The sequence below is a fragment of the Stegodyphus dumicola genome, chromosome 4 (genome assembly GCF_044657685.1).
Source record: "Stegodyphus dumicola isolate Sdum_Otavi_A_Nest chromosome 4, ASM4465768v1".
In the NCBI taxonomy this organism is placed as follows: Eukaryota; Metazoa; Arthropoda; class Arachnida; order Araneae; family Eresidae; genus Stegodyphus; species Stegodyphus dumicola.
Window position 1 is genome coordinate 33476313 of NC_140771.1, and position 12241 is coordinate 33488553.

Here is a 12241-nt window from a genome sequence, read left to right on the forward strand (position 1 = left end):
TTATTAGCCCCAATATAGTTGGATCCCGTCTAACTGCAGTACCTCTTTCAATAGTAAATGCTGTAACTGGAAAATACTAGGACCATCTCACCATGATTAAAAAATAACTAGCATCTCCCTTCCCACGCATCCCTAAAATATTGCTATCTTCAAATCCTCAAGTCATCTGGTCACCAATTACAAAAATATCATACACACGCTCATATATAGGCATATATAATATAAACTTAAAGCATCTAAAGAAAAAGTAAATTGGAGTCAAAGCAAGGCCTCAACAATATTCAAAATTGCATCCTTGTACAAGAGGTTTAACACAATACGTGTAAGAGGTTTAGCACAATATCTGTAAGAGGTTTAACACAATATTTCTTTATGTATTTATGACATATATACATTTAACACAATTCATAATGAAATAATCAAGGAAGGTACATTCACACACATTTTATTTATCAAGCTAAACAAAAATATCTTTACGTTTATGTGTTTTCGTGAGGTTTGTTCTTCAGAATCTTTGCCCTCCCATGAACTCAATTATCTGAAATCGATTGCTACTGACACAGAATTTTTTCCCATAGCTTTTAAGGATCTACCAACAGCTGAGTGATCGCAGAAATGACAATTCGATCGAGGTTCGACTCCAGGCAAAGGGCCTGGCTGTATAGGCGCTTTCGCGGTTTTCTCCCTGTGTAGCATGGTTACGAGCCAGTTTACCTTACAAAATCCTCCACGAAGGTATCCTTACTCTTAGACAGAGAGCTCTCGAGAGCTTTTTACTCAAATAAACCAAACTTATTATAAAGCCTTTAAAATGTTTTCGTATTTCTAATAAAAAGGACATGTCACGCTTAGAAATAACCCCATTACGTCGGTATTCCATTACATCTTTCTATCAGTTACAAAATCGCTTAGTTTCTTTAGAATTTCTTCAACTCTCATTTTCTCAGCTACTATTAAAATCCTCCGTTATTCGAGCTTAAGGAGTTTTTTTTTTTTTTTTTCCTTCCCTAGCCCAAGGGGCCAGATTGCCCAAAACTGCTCTTAATTTCGTTTCGGCATTTTGCGTTGATGCACCATACACGGCGACTTACGTTTTAAATTGTTGCCACCAAATATTAGATCCCCGTATTGTATTTAAAGAAATTAAATAATGAAGAGTCTGCATAAAAGCATGCATGTTTCTCGCATTGTGATAAAACAACGGTACCTACAGCCATCAAGTTTTGAATAGAATACGTCTCCACTCCAATATTGGCATCTGGAAGCCCAAATTTGGAATTTGGAATTTGTTTTATTATCTAGTTCATATTTTGCAAATCATTTATGAATTTTTGATCAAGAAATTCAACGATTTCAAAGCGAACAATGGCAACACTGTACGGGATTTAAAAAAAAAAAAATAATAATAATAATTTTTATCTCCAGCGCGTGCAACTGTGCATCGGAAATTCTAAAGATATGCTCTTTTAAATACTATTTTGTGATATTGCTCTTGAATCAAATTTTATGGTTTAAGTGTGAAAAACAGGATATTTAATAATAAATAAAGGTTGGTATTCCAGAAAACCTAAAAAAAAACGCTTCTTTGGACGTGTATGTATATGTATATATATATAATATACATAAAGCTTAATAATACATAATATATAAAGCTTTCAGATTCCCCCTCCCCCTTTTTTTTTTCTTTTTTTTCTTTTTTAGGTCCAAAAGGGCTTTGTTCCTGAGGGACTATTGTTTTCGTTTTTCGATTTTGCGTCGAACCACTCTGAATGTCCGTTTCACGTTTCAAACTGTTGCCACCAAATACTATCGCCCTGTATTATATTTTGAAGAAATTAAATAATGAAGAACCTACATAAAAGTATGTATGTTTCTCGCATTCTGGTAAAACAACGGTACCTAGAGCCATCCAATTTTGAATGACGTAATCCTATCGCGAATATGGGCATCTGAAAGCCCAAATTTGAAATTTGGAATTTGTTTTAATATCGATTTTGTATTTTGTAAAACTTTAACGAATTTTTGATTAACAAACTCAAGAATTTCAAAGCGAGCAATCGCAACGTTGTACAGAAAGAACATTTTTATCTCCAGCGCGTGAGACTGTGTATCAGAAATTCTAAAGATACGCTCAATTTAATATTATTTTGCGATATCGCTTTTGAACTGAATTTCATGGTGTAAGTGCTAAGAACATGATATTTAATAAATAAGGGTAACACACAAAATTAAAAAAAAGCCCATTTGGACGTAATTTAAAATCTGAAAAACCTTTCAGATTTTTTTTTTCTTTTTTTTTTTTTCTTTTTTTTTTTTTTTTTTTACGAAATTTTAATTTTTTAGAAAATTTATAGCATATTGTTAATGTGGTTCGTCATATATCGGCCAAACAAAAAAAGATCGTTAAAATTTTGCATCAAAGATCACGAATCTTATGCTCCAAAAAAGAGGGGGGGGGGCAGATTTTCGATATTTAATCGTAGTTTTATATTTGACCACAATTTTGATTTTAGTTCTGAAAAATTTATCCCTAACGCTTTTTCAACTAGTGAGTGGGATTTCTTTGAAGCTTTTCACATTCATAAAATTGATGTTCTTTAATTAAGGATAATAATTCCTACCCAGTTCTTTTTAATGCTTTCGGAACTCTTATATCTCGATTTTTCCCCATTTCAGTACTATTTTCCTTGATAAACTGAATTACTTTTCGACTTACTTTGCTGCGCTCGTTCTTTCAGAATAAAATCTACAATCATGCCTCTCATTTTCAAAATTTTTGATGCTGAACAGCAGGAACTGCATCTGATCGCCATCAAAACCAAAAGAGTTTTAATCGAAATCTACGACGAAATATGTTGATTTCTGCGTTTTAAGCCCGACTAAAGTTTTTATTCAGCCTAATATTATATACAAATATATTTTTAAAAGTATGTTCTTAAATTTGCTTCTCAGTAAACGTAGGTTTTAAATTGAAAATTCCTTGCCTTTTCTCTTGTTCTTATTTTCATACGAAAGATTCGAGCTGTTCACAAAATTCAAGAACGGCTTATTATTCGTCCCACCTCTAGCTGGAAGAAAAAAAAAAGTGATTTCGACCCCCTTTCAGGTTCTTAACCACCAGTTAATACTACTCAACAGGATATTAACAAGCATTGTTCATCGCATGCGTTTAAAGGCTTATGACTGCCTTCTAATGTAAACCTGAGGAGATTTATATTTCGAATTGGCACCATCTGTTGGCTCCAGTTAGGCTATGACGTCACTCATTTTATGAGATCGAAACGTGTATTGAAGATGCTTCTTTCGAAAATTCTTGCCGCTAATTTTTCAAACACAAGAAATTGCAATACGGCAGTAAACACAAACCAATTTCGTTTGAGGTAATTATTATTTATTCTTTTCTTTTATTGTTGTTATTATTAATTAAGAAAAGAAAAATTAGCTCCTGAATTTATTATTCATTTATACCGTCTTAATTTATAATTCACTTACTGTTTCGTGATTTTTCAAACTGTAGGATTACAACCTAATAATTGATAACATGCAGATAAGCATATATTTACCGGAAGGAACAGGATTATTAAGGTGATAAAATTTTTATGTTTCGTTTTTCAAATATAAATTAATGAATGCCAATAATTTTTTTTTAATTATTCAACTTTATTATCAATGCTTAAAAATGTTTTTTGAAAATATAAAAACGAGAGGATTCAGCAGCAAACTAAGTTTTTTCTTGTAGATAAATATTTTGGTTTTTGGTATTAATAAAAGCCAAATAACAAATCAAGTTAGTAGATTATTTTTTTAAATTCTTTGAATTCTTTTTGAATTTTTTATGTTATTTTAAGATCCTTTTCAAGGGTGGACAAATTTTAGTATTGAAAAACTAAAGTAAAATTTCAGCTTTACGTTTAAAAATAGTATTCAAAAATTATTTTTCCCCCGTCTAGGTTTGACTTGAGAATAAGGCACATCTCCCATAATTTAAGAACTTAACTATAATTAAGAAGTAGAATATTACGTGGCTTGAATTTAAAGTTTCTATTATTTAAAGTTTAAAATAATAATTTTGCGCGGTTGAAGTTAAAGCTCATCCCAAATTTGACTTCGTCTTGAACATGTATTTTGAAAGTGAATGTAATGGATCATTGAATAGTGTATGCATATACACAAATAATAATTATAATAATAATTTTCTTAGTATCAAGTATGCATTACCCAATTCGGTACTTTTCTGTTTCGCCGGCGCAAATCTCGAATCTCGCAAAGAAGATTTTATTGCCGACAACATACAGTATACACATAAAAAATGTTAACAAATGTTAGTTCTAAGACTTTTTTATTTTGAAAGCATAAACATTTTAATATCGTTTAAAATTTCGTAAAAAGCCGATAAATAAAGACAATAAATTTGTAAAAAGACATTAAGAATTTACTATGCTTTCATGGTTCCACATCCTGATTCGGCGGTTCACATCACGTGACCCTTAGTGATCTCATCTCACGTAAACTACGCTACAAAAATCTTATTCTCCCGGCTACAAAAATCTAATTCTTATTAATATCGTTTAAACCGGCGAAACGGAAAAGTACCGAATTGGGTAATGCATTCTTGTATCAAGATTATACGCAAGATACTAAGAAAATTATTATTATAATTATTATTTGTATATATGTATTATTCTCTCAGTAATTATCTACATTAATTTCAAGTTAAATCTTAATTTGGAATAAAAGTTTAATTGCAAGAATTATTTCAATTCGTACGAATAGCTTACTCAGAAATTAAAACCGCAGTGCTTTACTTCGCTAATGCATTTTCATTAGAATTGATGAATTTACCCCTTGACTTTGACTTTTCTATATTTTCGCCTTTGGGTGAGCGGTGTGATTGCATGCTAATTAACTTAATTACTTTGAATGGCCTTAGGGCATAAAATTGTACTATCTGGTTAAAATTTCTATGTAATTGTATGCCAGTATTGAAAGAAACAATCAATCTGATAAGAAATGGCTGCGATGTGTTTTGAAAATGAGACATAAAAGGTTACCAGGGTGTATATTCCGTTTGGCATCAGCTGTACTTTACTTTATCACTGGCAACTTTGTCGCCTGTACCGGCAAAACGGAAAAGTACCTATAATTCATGAAGATATAGTATTCTTTAAACCTGTTAACATAGCGTATTCATGAAAGTCGTTGTTGACCTTTTTTCTTTAAATATATGAGGCATGATTTTAAAGAAAGTACCATTTTGAACAATCTTCTCCGTGCAATCCAAAACAAAAGGCGTGGCATGCTGAGTCGAGATATCGTTTTGCTTCATGGTAATGCCTGTCCACACGCGTTTAAACGAACTCAAGATCTCATCGCGTCATTTCTCTGAGAATCTCTTGATTACCTTTCATACAGTCTCGATCTAGCGCCCAGTGACTATCACTTGTTCCTGCTTGCAAAAAAGCATCTGGCTGGTCTTCGACACAACGACGATGATGAGACCAAAACGACCGTGTTGTAGTGGTTGTTAAATCAGATGGCAGAGGGGATTCAAAATCTAGTTGTACAATACACCTTAATATGATTTTGTGAACTGACCTAAATCCTTCATCTTTAGTTCCGAATGGTGTTAGATCGCCGCTTTTTCCGATGGCACAGACTGTCCTTGAAGACTGTCGTCGATGGGAATAGATACTTTGCACTTTGTAATCGATTACGAAATCTCGAAGCTTCATTTGCGTTTTGTGCGGAATTGTGGTAAGGATGGCTATAGAAAATCTTGCAGAAGGAAAAGAGCCTACTTTCATATTTAATTTTTTTTTCGTTATATGCAAGACTGGATGCAAAGCGAATACATCTCTATGATACAACCGTTACTATTATTTGAATTAATTAATCGCGTCAACTTTATAAAAGTCTAAACGGAAACTGTCTCAGATTTCTCATACAATGACAAAAAATATTGATATGCTTGGTTTAACTCTCTTGTTAACAAAACACAACAATTGCGCGTGTATAATGAAAATAATGAAAATTAATATATATCTGTATTGTTGTCTAAGTAGAAATAATGCATGATTATAAAATAGATATTAGAATCTAGTGATTGTATTTAAAATGATAATTGCATATGGTAGAGCATACGAGAAAAAGGATCATTGAATTTTATTTACTTGAAAATTTCGTAATCGATAAACTAAGCCCACTTTCTTATGGATGATACAAGTCTCTCTATCGATGGTGAAGGATAGTCTGTGCCATCCAAAAAAAGTGGTAAAGATAGTGTTTTGTCCTCAGAGGCAGAATGCAGTTCGTTATTTTTAGAGTCCAGAAACAAATTATATTTCGTTAGAGAGTCTAATACGAGTATGCAAGTTCGGTAATATCTGCTACATATGGCGTGTGATGCTGGGCGGTACTCTCAAATATTACATTAACGTTTAGCCTACCATCGATTTGGATTTTATCACCGGACACTGTGGAGGGTAACGCAGGGCGGCGGCCAGATGAGTTTACCTTCCAATTGTTGAGCTAAATCTTTTCCAATGATTTTAACATTGGTATCTGTATCGGTGGTCATATTACAAGGAAAACCACTGCTATGTCCCATGATTGAGAAGTCTATTACTGCCGCTACTCATTGCAGAAATCTGAACGGCTTTAAAATGGGGCTTCACAGTATCTGACAACTTCCGCTGCGCGAGATGGCCACTAATTTCTTTCCTACGTCCTTGCTTGGGAGCGGTCTCATTTTCAGTGTATTATTTTGGGGTATTCTGCTGCTCCTTCGTACGTAGCCTCAATCACCGCATTTCCGGACCTTTAGGATAGGGTTGTTCCGTCTCAAGGCATTGACTTGCTTAGTTAAATTGTCTAGACAAGCATTGAGTTGATCCATTGGCTCCTGGACTTTAACAGCTCTGACTGGATGGCGGTCTCTGTGAGTTGCTTGCTGGGCTGCCTTGAATTTCATGACATACACTAAAGCGCTTTTTAAATCCTTGATATTCGCCATTCTGTATCTCAGGATCCCGGAAGCCATCGATGAAGTACTGCAGAGACAGTATTTCTGTTGGGCAGTCCTAAAAACCGAGATGAGACAGCCTTTTAATATCTACGGCGAGCTCATAAAGAGTGTTTCCTTGGGCTTCTTTTGCCGAGATTTTAACTGAAGTATACTACAGTCTTTAAACACTTCTCGCCAAAGCGCAGCTCCAACGCGCTGGATAGAACTTCGAACTCTATGGTTTTCGGACAGCGTTTCAGAAATATCTGCAACGTCTGCTGTCCGAGAAAAGGCAAGATACAGGGCTTTAGCTTCGGAATCCCATCCATTTGCATTTGCCACTATAATGAACTGCGTCTTTTACAGCTGCCAGGAGATCTTTCCATCATATGGGGATATCTTTAGAGAGTGTCGAGACGACATATGATCGAATTTAAAGGTGTTTTAATTGTGATCAGCTGTCATTAAGGGCTTCTAAACTGTCAAACTTATTGGTGACAGCAGCAGAAACTTGTCTTCGATTTGTTATTCGAAAGCAGAAACTCTTTCTTTAAATTCTCCAGTTTTATTTTCAATCGTGCATATTCTGTCTTATATAGCCACGGATTTGTTTTCTGCTATGGCAGTAATTTATTTTTTCCTTTCCTCTTGACCTGTTTCATCTCCTCTTTAACGGAGGCGACGGATTAAAAAAAATTAATCCATCATTATTAACGGCCTTACAATCTTAAAGTCAGACAGATGTATTGTTAATAAATAGTAAATCTTGTAAACTGAACGTGCGTTATGGAATATAATATGAAAATATAAAATTATGTAGTCGGAAAAACCAGATTTATGAGATGGTTATATTGATGACTGGAAGGAGTATTTTTTCTACATTTTAAAGCAGAATTATTTTTCCTTTAAATACTTTTCCTTGTTCTATAGATATTATAAAATAAATTTATAAAAAGAAACTTTTTACTTCCTTGTACGAAGTAAAAAGGAAGTATTGTAATCTCGAAAAATGTCGGGTATCATATTTCAACGAAAATATCCATTTTGACCGCTATTGGATGCAATTTAACCATGTTTCTGCTTGACTTCTGTATTTAAGGACAGAATAAACTCATTTTCCCAAACGAATTATAAAACTGATTTAAAATGGATTCAAAAGAGGTTTTTTCGTGGCTTCGGTACTTGCGTATGTATGTATCTTTCATAACTGAAAAACGAATAGCCTCAGAACGTTTAAATTTTGTATGTGGGACTGTTATAACAAATAGATGTGCACCTCCCGTTTGACTGCAATCGGCCGCACCAAAAGTATATATATATATATATATATATATATATATATATCCACTCTGTTATCGGCTCAGTGAGATTAGTTTCTTTATTCTTATATGTTTGTAAATACTGCATTTTTTGCTTTAAAAATGATTGAATTATATTTTTCTTATCTTCTCGTTAAGGCTTTTATGTCTTTATTTAACCTGCATGTTTTAGTTGTCTAATTATCTACAACTTAAAAGTTGTTTAAGTGAGGCTACGCCTATTTATTTTTATTTATTTATTTATTTATTTTTACCATAACAGCCATATTTGTTTTCATTTGAAACTTAGCAGAATAGTGGATTTGTTGCCAATCTAAAGAAAGTAAGCTTCTCAACAACAAAGTAACATCTTCTTTTATTATTCCGAATTAAATTATGCTTAATCCAATCTGGAATCATCACTTAAGTTATTCAATGATCCCATATATTGACTCAGTATAACGTCCACAACAAATTAAATCAGTTCCTACGCCTTCAGTGTCTTTTTGCCGAGTGATACCAAAAGTAAACTTTCAGTTTTGCGCACCGAAAAATCTGTCTTATTGCCCGCTGGCCTAATTGCTTGTTTTTGCGTAGAAACTGTAATTTTAATTGTAAAACTTTTATTATTATTATTATTATTATTATTATTATTATTATTATTATTATTATTAACTGTATTTGGTGTTTTATGTTTTCTGTTTAATTTCATTTACACATTCTTTTAAAGATTCATTACAGTATTTGAATAGCACATGTGGCAATGATTATATAATTCTTCAGATGACATTTTCCCCCCCATTCTTGAATTATAAAATGAATGATATATACTAATGCTGTTCAAGTGAACCTAGCGCCAGAGTATTTTATAGTGAATTTTAAAAAGCGCGTTTATTCTGATGTGATTTATGCACTATCGGCGAAGTAGATTTAATTTATTTCAATAAGTTTAAATGAAATGTAGGAAAAAGTGCATATAATTTTAATATTCTGTTCAAGGAAGTCATGTGGTGTACACATCAGATTTTTTAATTACAAGATTTTATTTAAAATGCTCTAAAAGGAGGAAAATAATTTTTTATCTCTTATAATATTCTTAAACATAATTGGCTAGAAATAAAAGCATAAGACATCCATATGCGAACCAAAATATATAACGTAATTTCAAGAAAATAGTCGCTCAGAAATAATTAAAAATAATGTTGCGTGCGTACGGTTTCGTTACGAAATGAATGTACAAGTCCGATGAAAAATGAACAAAAATTTATTATTATCACAACAAATATGCTTAAATTTCCTAAAATATTCGTGCAGTATTACAATATCTCACAGTAGTTATCTTTTAACTACTCAAACGTTCAAAAGAACTTAATTCGAAACAGCTAATCCGCGAATTCGCTACAGTCAACAAGAGCAGTTTTCTAAACAAACTCTTAAACAACAACAAACTAACTACAACGAACTTATTTATTTATTTATTTCTGATTCACCTCAGGTATACAACTACTTTGAGTTTTGACCTGTTCAATCTGTGCAGCGTATGAAGGCCATTCATGGTTTTTAGTACATTAAAGTGCTACTGCCCCTCGCCCGGGGGGGCGTGACATTAGAACAATGTGCAATCATTCCGCGGCGAAGTCAAGCTGAATATACGAAAATTGGGAAATTAGTACTTGGAAAACAAAATAATCCAGCATTCAAGTCCATGCATGATGCATTCGGTCAGGATAGTAGCGTAAGGTTACTGAGATAGGGTGCGCAGTCCAGCAGGTAATCAGGAGTAGAACCACAGCAGTGGGCGTGGTGAGATCACACAATACGCAGTCCTTAACACATATTAATTAATTCAGAGTCTCTAGCCTGCTTCCAGGCAAATAGCCAATTTTGGCAGTAACACAGTACTTGGTTAAATAAGGTTAGATAGAGCACAAAACACAACTTCATATGTACACTATTTACATATTTACATCACCACCGCGCATTATGGTGAATTGACCTAGGTCTCTCCACCACGCTGTCCACCGTAGGGTCATAATTACCGAGTTCTCTTAGCGTGTGCACTGGAGAATTATCCATTTTTTCGAAGAAGTTGTGCGCCTCCATGATGATTTGTTCAGTAATGGGCTTTATTTTCAAGTCTGCATGAATGATGCCATTTCGTACAAACCAGGGCGCGTTAGTGATGGTTCTCAAAATTCTGTTTTGAAGGACTTCTAGTTTTCTCCTATCCGTCTTATTGGCAATTGCCCACGCTGGCGCGGCGTAGAGCATAACTGGCCTAATCATAGTGAGATAGATCATGCGTTTAGCTTTTAAGCTCAATTTCGATTTTCTACCTATAACAGTATAAAGCGACATGAAAACTCATGTTTGCTTTATTTACTTGGTTGGTTACGTGTTCTTTGAAGGTGAGCCTATCATCTAGGGTAACTCCCAAGTACTTTGCGGACGAGCAAACTGGAATCACATCATTCTCTATCTTGATATCCGTGTTCGTAGTGACATTTCTTCTGTACGACGGAATTGGACAATTTTACATTTCGCGGTATTAATTTTAATTCTCCAAAGTTGACACCAAGCAGCTACTATGTTTATGTGAAACTGTAGGTTAGTAAGAGCAAGTTGGGGGCTTTTAGATTCCGATAAAATCACCGTGTCGTCTGCATATTTCAGGGTTTTAGCATTCAGTGGGTTGGGTAAATCATTAACGAAAATGTTGAATAATTTTGGGCCAATAACAGACCCTTGCGGGACGCCGCTGGCAATGATTTTCCTTCCGGAAAGAGAGTCTCCAACTCTCACCTGGAAGGTTCTTCTTTTTAGGTATGAGATGATTAACTTCACAAGGCTGACAGGAAAAAGAAAGTTATTTAGCTTGTAAATCAGGCCTTCGTGCCAGACCTTGTCGAAGACAAGGTCTGGCAAGGCCTTCTCAAGGTCTATGAAGCATGCTGACACACCAGTCTTGTGGAAAAAAGCTCTCGTGATAATCCCAACGATATTTAGTACTTGATGGGTTGTACTGTGGTGTTTCCGGAAACCAAATTGGGCCGGGTCTATCAGATCCAATCTTTCTAGGTGGTCTGTAATTCTGTTGTTTAAAGCTTTCTCACATATTTTTCCGATAGCCGGAAGAAGGCTAATAGGACGATAACTGTCTGCAAGTGAGGGGTTTTCCCCCGGCTTCAGTATAGTGATAATAATCGAATGTTTCCACTGCGAAGGGTAATAACTCGTCCTGATGCATACAACGAACTGAGAGGTTTTCCTCTTTTTATAATATTTTTAAATCGCGCGCGAGAATTTTCTAGTACTTTCTCGAAATCAAAAAGAGATATTTATTAAATGTTAAATGCACGCGCTCTTGTATTTTCAATTTTTCCGGCTTAGCTTTCTTTTAATATTCGTCACGCGCTGCATTGCGCGGGAAATAAAACCATTTAATTTATAATTCAACTAACATTAGTTATTTAAATACGAAATCCGTAACAATAAGACTAATGAGATTCAACTCGCTTAAGTGTCTGTTTGGCAATTTTGATTTAAATTCTGTCATAAGAACTAAAATATTTAAGAATATTTAACCAAGACCGTGTAATTTAAAAGGTTTTTTTTTCCCTGTATATTATTAGTCCAAAGGGGCTTTGTCCCTGAGGGACTATTGTTTCCGTTTTGCAATTTTACGTCGAATCACTCTGAATGTCCGTTTCACTTTTCAAACTGTTGCCACCAAATATTATCGCCCTGTTTTTGGAGAAATTAAATAATGAAAAATCTGCATAAGTGTATGTATATTTCTCGCATTGTAATAAAACAACGGTACATAGAACCATCGAATTTTGAATGACATAATTCTACTGTGAATATGATCATCTGGAAGCCCAAATTCGAAATTTAGAATTTGTTTTATTATCAATTTAATATTTTCTAAAACTTTAAC

At 34.0% G+C, this 12241-nt stretch overlaps 1 protein-coding gene across 15 annotated transcripts in view; it reads left to right on the forward strand.

The window, feature by feature from the left end:
- LOC118181133 (uncharacterized) overlaps window positions 1-12241 on the forward strand; it is a 104107-nt gene that overhangs the window by 34934 nt on the left and 56932 nt on the right. Inside the window, exon 1 of one of the 15 annotated variants that reach the window (XR_004756825.2) lies at window positions 3516-3585. The exons of the other annotated variants lie outside the window; for them this stretch is intronic. The gene's annotated coding sequence lies outside the window, so the exon portion shown is untranslated. Of the gene's footprint in view, window positions 1-3515; window positions 3586-12241 lie in introns of those variants that run through there. 15 annotated transcript variants of the gene reach the window in all.